Here is an 8,973-nt window from a genome sequence, read left to right on the forward strand (position 1 = left end):
AATGTTTGTATTGGTAAATATAAAATTCTTTGTATTGGTAAATTGTTTGTATTGCTAAATTCGTCCTTGTATTTTTCAACTCCTAAATACAAAATAAGAGGCAGCCACACTCCATTTTCTTGCATCTTCTTCTAGGTCATCTTCAGGTGAGATGAAAGTGCAAGTATATTGGATATGCTAAGGCACTCAGGATTCTGTTCAACAGAATGAAAATAAATCTATGGTACTATGAAATCTGGAATGTCTGCTTTTATACATTTAGTTAAGACTTGGTATAAGACCCTGAGGTGACACTCCACACCACTTCAGAATAATATGACAAGAAAGTTTTTTCTGACTTTTTATTTTCTGGTCCATTTAGGGTTGGGGTAAGGTCTGACCTTCCAATAGCAAGTCATTCAGGGTAGCATCTGTATGGTCTCACCAGGATCTTACGGCTGTGAACTAGAGCAGCTGCAGCCATCCAGCTGCCTAAAATATCCTGTCGGACGTCTCTTGGTCCCCTTTGGCATCTGCCAGTTTCAGAAGAAAAAGAAAAGGAGACAGGATGTTGTGCTGAACCAGCCAGAAGTTTTTTATTAAGCAAGAACAGGAACACATCAAGAGAGATGAGGCAGCTGTGAGGTTGCCAGCAGCTGCGTCTGCTCTCTAAATGGATGATAACATGAAAATGACAGGGCCCTCCAAAGAAGCAGAAAAGTTGGGAATGTCTGGTTATTAATGCCTTGGCTATTTCCTTCTTAGATGGGTCAGGGACTTCAAAGCAAAAAAAACAGATTTATTTTACCCCTAAAAGATCTTTATTTTTAACCAATATTTTTATGCTACGGATTTGTATTAGAAATTAAAAAAAAAAAAAAAAGCAATTTTTTATTGGGTACTGGGAACTTGTTTTGTTGGCCAAGGCCTTTTAATGCTTCCATATTTCAACAATAAACAGTCTAGTGAGCTATTTCACTGTATTACATACAGACAGATGGATACATTGCATGCATATCTTTATTTTCTTTAGTGTTTTAGTGGCTGTCCATCTCTTTTTCTTTTTAAATTCCAAAGTATCATTAACATTCAACAACTCCATTAGAAAGTCACAAGCAGTAAGAGCCCATCTGTGTCATGTTAACATTTAAGGAAGAAATAAAAGAGTAAAGTGGACAGGTGGAGCAGACAGCAGGAAGCAACACCAGGCACACAGCAGGAAGGGAATTCAGCAGAGGAAAATGCCAGACATTTAACAGGAAAATGGAGGGGCAGCTGAATTTCTATGTCAGTCCACAGAGAGTGCGCTGAGGGAGTAGTTTCTGTCCGAAATAGAAAGGTGTCATGTTGTCAAGAAAGAGTGTTTGCTTTCAATGAGATTATTAACCCTATTAACCCAATTTCTGAATAATCATGACTGCTAAACAACTTGGCACTTTTCTTTCCTATAACCTCTTAGTCTCATGAGCCATATTCTTTCATGCCTATGCTCTGATCTTCAGGGAGCTTGGGGAGAGATATACATGAAGGACAAGATAAGGAGACATGACTAGGCAGAATGATGTCCCATAATCAAAGTGAGGAAGCGGTGGCCTGGCTGGGCAAGTAACAGGTACAGGCTAATACGGACAAGAGACCTTCTAATAAATGAAACAGGACTGTGCGGATCACAGAGACATGGTGGGATAGCTCTCGTGCCTGGGGTGCTGCCATGGATGGACTCGTTCTTTAGGAAGGACAGGTTGGAATGGATGGGAGGTGGAGCTGTCTTCAGCAGCAGAAAGCATTGGGAATTTACAGAAAACATGTTCGCTTTAGTGGATATGCCACAGGACCTCCGGATAACTTTGGACAAGCCTTTTGAAGTCAGTGGATTTAACTACACAAATACTATTGAGAATTAAAGGTCTAAGGTAATAAATATGTCAAGTGAATGGCAACGAACAACTTGTTACAACTGGATGTGTCATCAATAAAGTAATATTAGCATGTGGTTTTCTGACAGAAAAGCAACTGGAACCAGCACCATCCAACTTTACATGAACAAAGAAACATGGGAAAAGTATGATTCAAGTGGTCCAAAACACATTTCTGATGTGCTTATCTGTCTTAATTGTAAAGGGGTCTTCAGATGTCTTAATTCCTTTAATTAGTGCTAAAATTAGTGGGAGAAATCCAAACCTGAGTTTCTTTTGCTTTAATTGAGGTCAGTCTTCTCTACTATACTAAAAGTATATATATATATATATACACACACATATATATATATATATGTATGTATTTAAATACAGATTTTTCCTAGGTTTTGCATTCTTCCCTGTGCTTGTACAGTACTGGACTATGACTCAAGCTTGGTCTTTATTTCTGTGCCACTATTAACATCTAGGAAATGGCAGACATGATGACTCTAAAACTTGGCAGTGCTGCAGACGTGTTCCTGTTGATAGATACATGCCAAGTTTGCTGTCACTTGGCTTCACCCCTGGAAATTGGCAGAAACATAAGAATAAGACATTGCTAATTTATCCTTTTCAGTGGGTGCAACATTATTTGTCACCTTGCCACTTGGCTCTTCTTGTGCTCTGGCATGTAATCTCCAACTCAGTGTTTGAAATGCATCATGATGGTTGTGTGGTCTAGAGTTCTGCTAGCAGCTGCTGATCGCTGGCTACTGAAGCAGGGTACCAAGGAGGAGGACAAGGCTGTCATCTGACAAATTATCGCAAGGGAAAAAGCATAGCCACATACTAAGTTCAACTTCAGAGACTCTACAGATAATCCTAGAAAGGGAATCAGAAGTGTATGAGTAACCCAAACAGTGTATTTCTTGCATGTGCTCACCATCTGCGGTTATATTAAAAAATAAAATAAAATAAAATAAAATAAAATAAAATAAAATAAAATAAAATAAAATAAAATAAAATAAAGAATTATAATAATAATAAAATTGTCTGTGCACTCAAATTTTTACATTTTTAGCATCCTTACAAGAAAAACTCAGTATTGTATCTGCCTGAGAAAGCAGCAGAGCACTTCCTGAAACTGCGCTTTCTTCCCTTTTAATGCGGTTTTTTGACTGTGGAACATAGCAATGTCTGTATATTATTTTCTGTTTTTCCTAATATTACTATGAATGTATGGACCTAAATAGTTCAAAATTTATTATGGCAAATCTCATCATATTTGATTTTTTTTTTCTTCTTCAGAAACAAGTTTTGGATTTGTCTGTTATATGGCAATATTGTCATTTTTGAAAATAAACTAATCATCCATGGTTGTCCAGAGAAATAAATGTAAAGAAAATAATCTGCAACTGGAATTCACTTAAATGATATAAAGCAAGATAAATAGATTCAAAGTAAGTAGTATATTATTACTAGTTTTATTTTTATATAAATATAGAAATATCAGAAAACATCAATTTTTTTCAAGCCAAAGGGTTGAAGTATGAGACCAATTTTATGGATTTTGGTGGTGTCAGGTGGGCTGTCCTGAATGTCAGCAATGTAACCTCTCACATAATTTCTGGGTAAGTGTAAAAGTTATCCAAAATATTTTTCTGAGATATTATCTATAGAAGATATTTTAACCCTAATTTGGAGGCGAGGAAAGGGGAAGATGCCTCAGTCTCACTGGGAAAGTTCTACTTTGTATCAGTGTATTTTTGTCAATGTTGGTTTCAACTTGTTAAGTAAGATTCATCCCACTTTATTGTATGCTCTTAATTGCAGTGCCTACATTAGGAAACTACTAAACTTATGGGAAAATGTAGACCACAACAGAGGTTTCAAACGTATTTTTTCTCCACAAGAGATGTATAAATAGCACAGGGTGATTAGCTGTGATTTAAGAAGTTCCATTTGGTATCTAAACTAATAAGCGTGAATCTGTGCCTAGAAGAGTGCACATCTCGTATAGTATTCATACCTCATGGTGACTGATTCAGAGAACACCGATATCCACCTTTTGCCTAGTTAGATTCCAAACTTACACGGAATTTATGGGAAGACTATTACTTAATATCATTCTCAAACTCTCAATTTCAATCTGAAAATAATGAATTCAACTGAGCAATTTGTGTGCTTAAAGTGGCATGGATTTACATACTTCTTTAAACAGTATTTACTGTTTGGAGAAAGAAGTTACACAAGTGTAAGTTCTTCCCTTTTCTGTAGGCTTTGCAAAAAAGTCAATAAAGATAATAAGAAACATGAGAAAAAAATCCCAGAGTTTCTTTGATAATGTAGTCAACTTGTAATGGGACACAGAAATGGTTCAAGTGTTTGTTGCTTAACCTCATGACATGCCTCTTCTTCTGAGAACCACCAACTGAAACTTGGCAGGAGAAAGCCACTGTCAGAGTCAGAATTTAGCTAAAGCATTTTTATTCAAGATGTGAATTATAAAATACTTCAAAATACTGTTCCAATGCCTTTTAAAGCTACCAGCTACTGTAGCAGCACTTAATTGCAATTAGATGTTACTTTCAGCTCCAAAGTTGAAAGGATTTTGCATGCCTTTGAAGAAAAATATACTGCTCAAGTAGGTCTACAAATGATTTTTCATACAACAGAAAGTTTGCAAAGACAGGCATATAGACAGACAAACTGATTAATTAACTAACTAACAGACTCAGGTTATTCAAAGTCAGATCTTATTTCCCCATTCTTCTCTAGTGGTGATTTTTTTTTCTTCTTTTTTTTTTTTTTTTTTTTTTTTTCCTTTTCCTCTGTTGTCCTTATACAGGGGTCTTCTGCTAGAGATATGACCTGGAGAACAGTCAAAGTATGTGTATATGAAAATACAGATATTAAATTAGAATATAATAAAAAAGTGAAACAGCATCCCCAAGCTATTCCTCACAACAGTTTTAAAAGTTTCAGATAGAGACCAAACCTCCAGATCTGAAGTTGTCAACTCGTGAGCTTTCTTTTATGTTTATTGCTTGCCTTACATACTCTTCCCTATATATTAGTCCTATTTTCAATGTCTGGAGAGATTACTAGTGGCTAGGTCTCCAGGCAACACTCTGGAAGACTCTGGATTTCATATAAATTGTATGTCATGTTTTGTCATTCCCATTTTGACGTCTCAGACTTCATAGATCGTCTTAGTAGATGCCATTGTTCAGGCAACATAATCTTGCTTTCAATATATTTCAAAGTTAACACTTTGCTATCATGTAATTGCAAAAGTAAAAGCAACAATTTAACTGTACCTATAATGCTAGCAAAAAAAATGCTATATCCTTCATAACTGGTTTAGTGTGTGACCTGGGAATAACTTCTGAAATGTCATTGGTCTTTTTTTTTGCTCACAAAAAGGAAAGGAGAGAGTGTGTTTCATGTCAAAGGACACAGATTGGTAGAGAATGATGTGATACTATTTATGCCATAGTGATCTCAGCACATTTGGTTTTCATCAGAAGAACAGTTTGTGTTTCAGATTCGATAGACATTGTTATCAGATGCCAATTTGTCTTTCAGTCTCAACAATGGGCTCGAGAGACTATTTTACTTGCTTGTTGCCTTTTTTTGACTTATGCTGCTTTTAAATAGGAATTTTCTTAACGGAGACAAATTTTCCTTATGCCTTTGCAGCAGATAAAAACTCAGACTTATTCAAGGTCTCTGCTGCGTACAGAAAATAGCACATATTCCTTCCACTTAACTTCATATGCCAAACCAAAAGTGTATTTTTTCTAGGTTCCTTATTCGATTCATTTGGATCCTTAATGGGTCAAATCAGCTTCTTGAAGTCTTTCCATTAGACACCTTCAGAGACAGCTGGTGTTCCATATAAACTACAAACTCCAGATCTGAATTGTACAAGGGGTTACTTACATATTACCCAAACTCATTACTATTTCATCTGTGCTGTTAACAGTAGTGAAATATTTTGAGTATTAAAGCCATGTAGAGCTCTCTGCCCAAAAGTGGTCTAAACTGGATAGAAATAAAATAAAAAATAAAAGCAATAAATAAAAACAATAAATAAAAACAATAAATAAATAAAAACACAGTCCATATGATTAAAGCAAATTCTCATAGGAATTCAGCTTTGTACAAGGCTGGAAGCTCTGCTCCTTCTGCAAACCTGGTGTAGATAAGAAGTCCTGACAATTTGGTCTCCAAGGCTTTGTTAAACAAGTCAGTGTTAACAAGGGAAATGTAGCATGGTTTCCCTAGATTTACATCTGCAGCCTGAAGAATTTCAGTTCCTGCAGCCTTGAAATCTAGGAACACACCAACCCATTTTTGTCATGTGCATTTGCTCCAGACCTTGAGATGGATAGAATATCTAACTCTTAATCTCAGGGTATCTTACTTGAGGAGCAAACAGCTAATGAACTTTATTTATTTATTTATTTGGAACCTGAAATATTATTAACTAATGATATCTGTATTTGAACAGTTTATTAACTTGATTATTAATAGAATCTATTAACAAGATTCTTCAAGTAGCATAGTACAGAGCACACAGATCACTGTTTTTTTCCTTATACAGACCTTCACTGAATTGAATTATTAAGTACTGTTGATGTGTTGTACAGATGTTTGCTTTATTTCTTACTCCATATTTTCTCATTACATTTTCCTATGATTTATTTATGACAGTCCTATGTATATAAAATCTATGCTCTGAAGTTCACATTACAATGACTGAATGGGCATTCCTGGAAAAGTTCACAGGGATGATTCACAAGTGATTCACTCTCATGCCCTTTTCTCCTCTGAAGTACGTCCTTGGCATCCTGCATTTGCTTAGAGAGGCACTGACTACTTAAATCTTAACCTTGCAATTTTTTAGGACTGTCCAACTAGAAGTGTGTAAATGGCTGTATAAGCAATTTAAAAGCCTGAATGCTGAAACATACTCCAGCCTACTATTTACCCCTGCTATTTATAAACATCATATATCAAGACAGCTGTGCAGTAGTTTGTGTGTATATGTGTTCATACCATGCATTTTAGGCTATACACAGCATTAGTCCAAGCAACTCAAAATATGTTAGATATTGGCTTGCTCCTGCTCTAATTAAGCAAACAAAATGACAGCACAGCACAGACAGGGTATTATTTACTAGGATGCTGAACACTTGCAAGTATTTTATCTGCAAGAGAGAGCTCAACGTAATAGCAGCAAACTATCTGGGCAGCACACTGCCGGGGGTATGAGACAGTCACAAAATGCCTCCCCATACTGTACCATCATGTCTACAAAGTTTAGCAGCATTTGTGGAGGAACTTGGATGTGTGTAGAGTCCCATACAGAAAAAGGGTCCAAGTGTTTCGGACAACATGGGAACAGCAAACCATTGCTCCAGAACCCTCAGACCTGCCTTCCCAGCTCTGTCACTCTTCTCTCCTCTCCTGGGCTTGCCTGAGAACCAGGCCCTGGCCCCTGTCTGGATTTTCCGCTGAGATGTTTTTAATTGACTGAATGTCGTAGTCAGAGGAGGTTTCCTCTAGCAAACTCTTGAATGATATTCTGTCTCTGACTATATTGCTACGTTTTTGACAGCTCTTATATTTTTTACTTCTCAGTTCACAAAGCAAGTAAAGCAATATAACTTTTACATGTCACGCAATGCTTTGGGGAAGGGAGAGGAGGTAGAGGAACTACTATAAGTGCAGGAAAGTGGCCACTACAGCTCCTGTGTAGTTCAACCTATGGGTACATCGCTGTATCCAAAAGCAAATTTGACATGGGCTCCAGGTTCATCTGAATCACTCACAGCTAGTCAAAGGCAAATAATAATAATAATAATAACAAAAATAAATAAATAAATAAACAGATGCAGATGCTGAGGTTGCCCTAGGAAATGCTATGTGTCTTTTCCATCCCTGTTCTACAATGCCATGTTGTGATCCCAATGATTCCACCTCTATATCTGACTTCTGAACCATCCCTCAAGTTCCCTTTCTTTTTGTGGTATATAACTGTCTTATATCTGCAGACCGTATTAGGATGTTGGTGTGTACCCTGTCATATCAGCAGATGGCAGGAACACAGGATAATTCAGGTTGGTAGAGATGTCAGGAGATCATGTAGTCCAGCCTCTTGCTCAAGGTAAAGTCAGTTATGAGGTCAACCCAGGTTATGCAGGGCTTTCACAGGAAGACTGAGTTTTATTGGAAATCATAAACATGTCCAACTAATAAGATATTATAATACAAGTTTCCAAGGCTATTATTCTCCCTCTGTCAGCTGCCTGAGCTGTTGGTGACATGGTTGCAAAAATTTGTTAGATTTATTGAGCGCTTTTCCCTCATTTATTTTTCTTATCTAATTTGTGTGTAAGACCACCGGAAGGAAATAATAGCCATGATATTCCTGCACGTCGATATATATAACCTGTCATCTCAAATATTTTATTTGAGAAATAAATAAATACATACATACACACAATAAACCCAATCTTCCACATAACTAGAAGAAGTGTGCTGATTTTTATTTTTCTGATTTTGTTGTTTGTTTTTCAGTAAAGCTTTCACTAGTTTAAAGCCTGGATGGAATATATTCAGTATCAGGACTTCTGTGTGATCCAGAACTATTTTAGCTTTCCATCATTCTGTGGACCCGTATATGCAGAGCCAAGGTACACCTAAGAACTAGATGAACTAGTGTTCTTTTGTGATAACTTTTAAAATGTGGCTGCTTTGCAGTAACATCCATGCCTCCAGTTCAAGCACAATGTTGCGATGAGATGATATCAAAAAATGTAATTCAGAAGGTCCACAAGAAGAAGAAAGCAGATGAGAAATGTAATCTCATGAGAAATTCCCTAAATTAAGGGAGGAAGTTAAAGGCTCAGTGTCTCTTTTGTTAACGGGGCATGAGAAACATAGAATTCATTTTTCCTTCTCTTCTCTTCTCTTCCCTTTTTCTTCTCTTCTCTTCTCTTCTCTTCTCTTCTCTTCTCTTCTCTTCTCTTCTCTTCTCTTCTCTTCTCTTCTCTTCTCTTCGCTTCTTCTCTTCTCTCTTCTCTCT

Source organism: Cygnus olor, chromosome Z (genome assembly GCF_009769625.2).
Source record: "Cygnus olor isolate bCygOlo1 chromosome Z, bCygOlo1.pri.v2, whole genome shotgun sequence".
NCBI lineage: Eukaryota > Metazoa > Chordata > Aves > Anseriformes > Anatidae > Cygnus > Cygnus olor.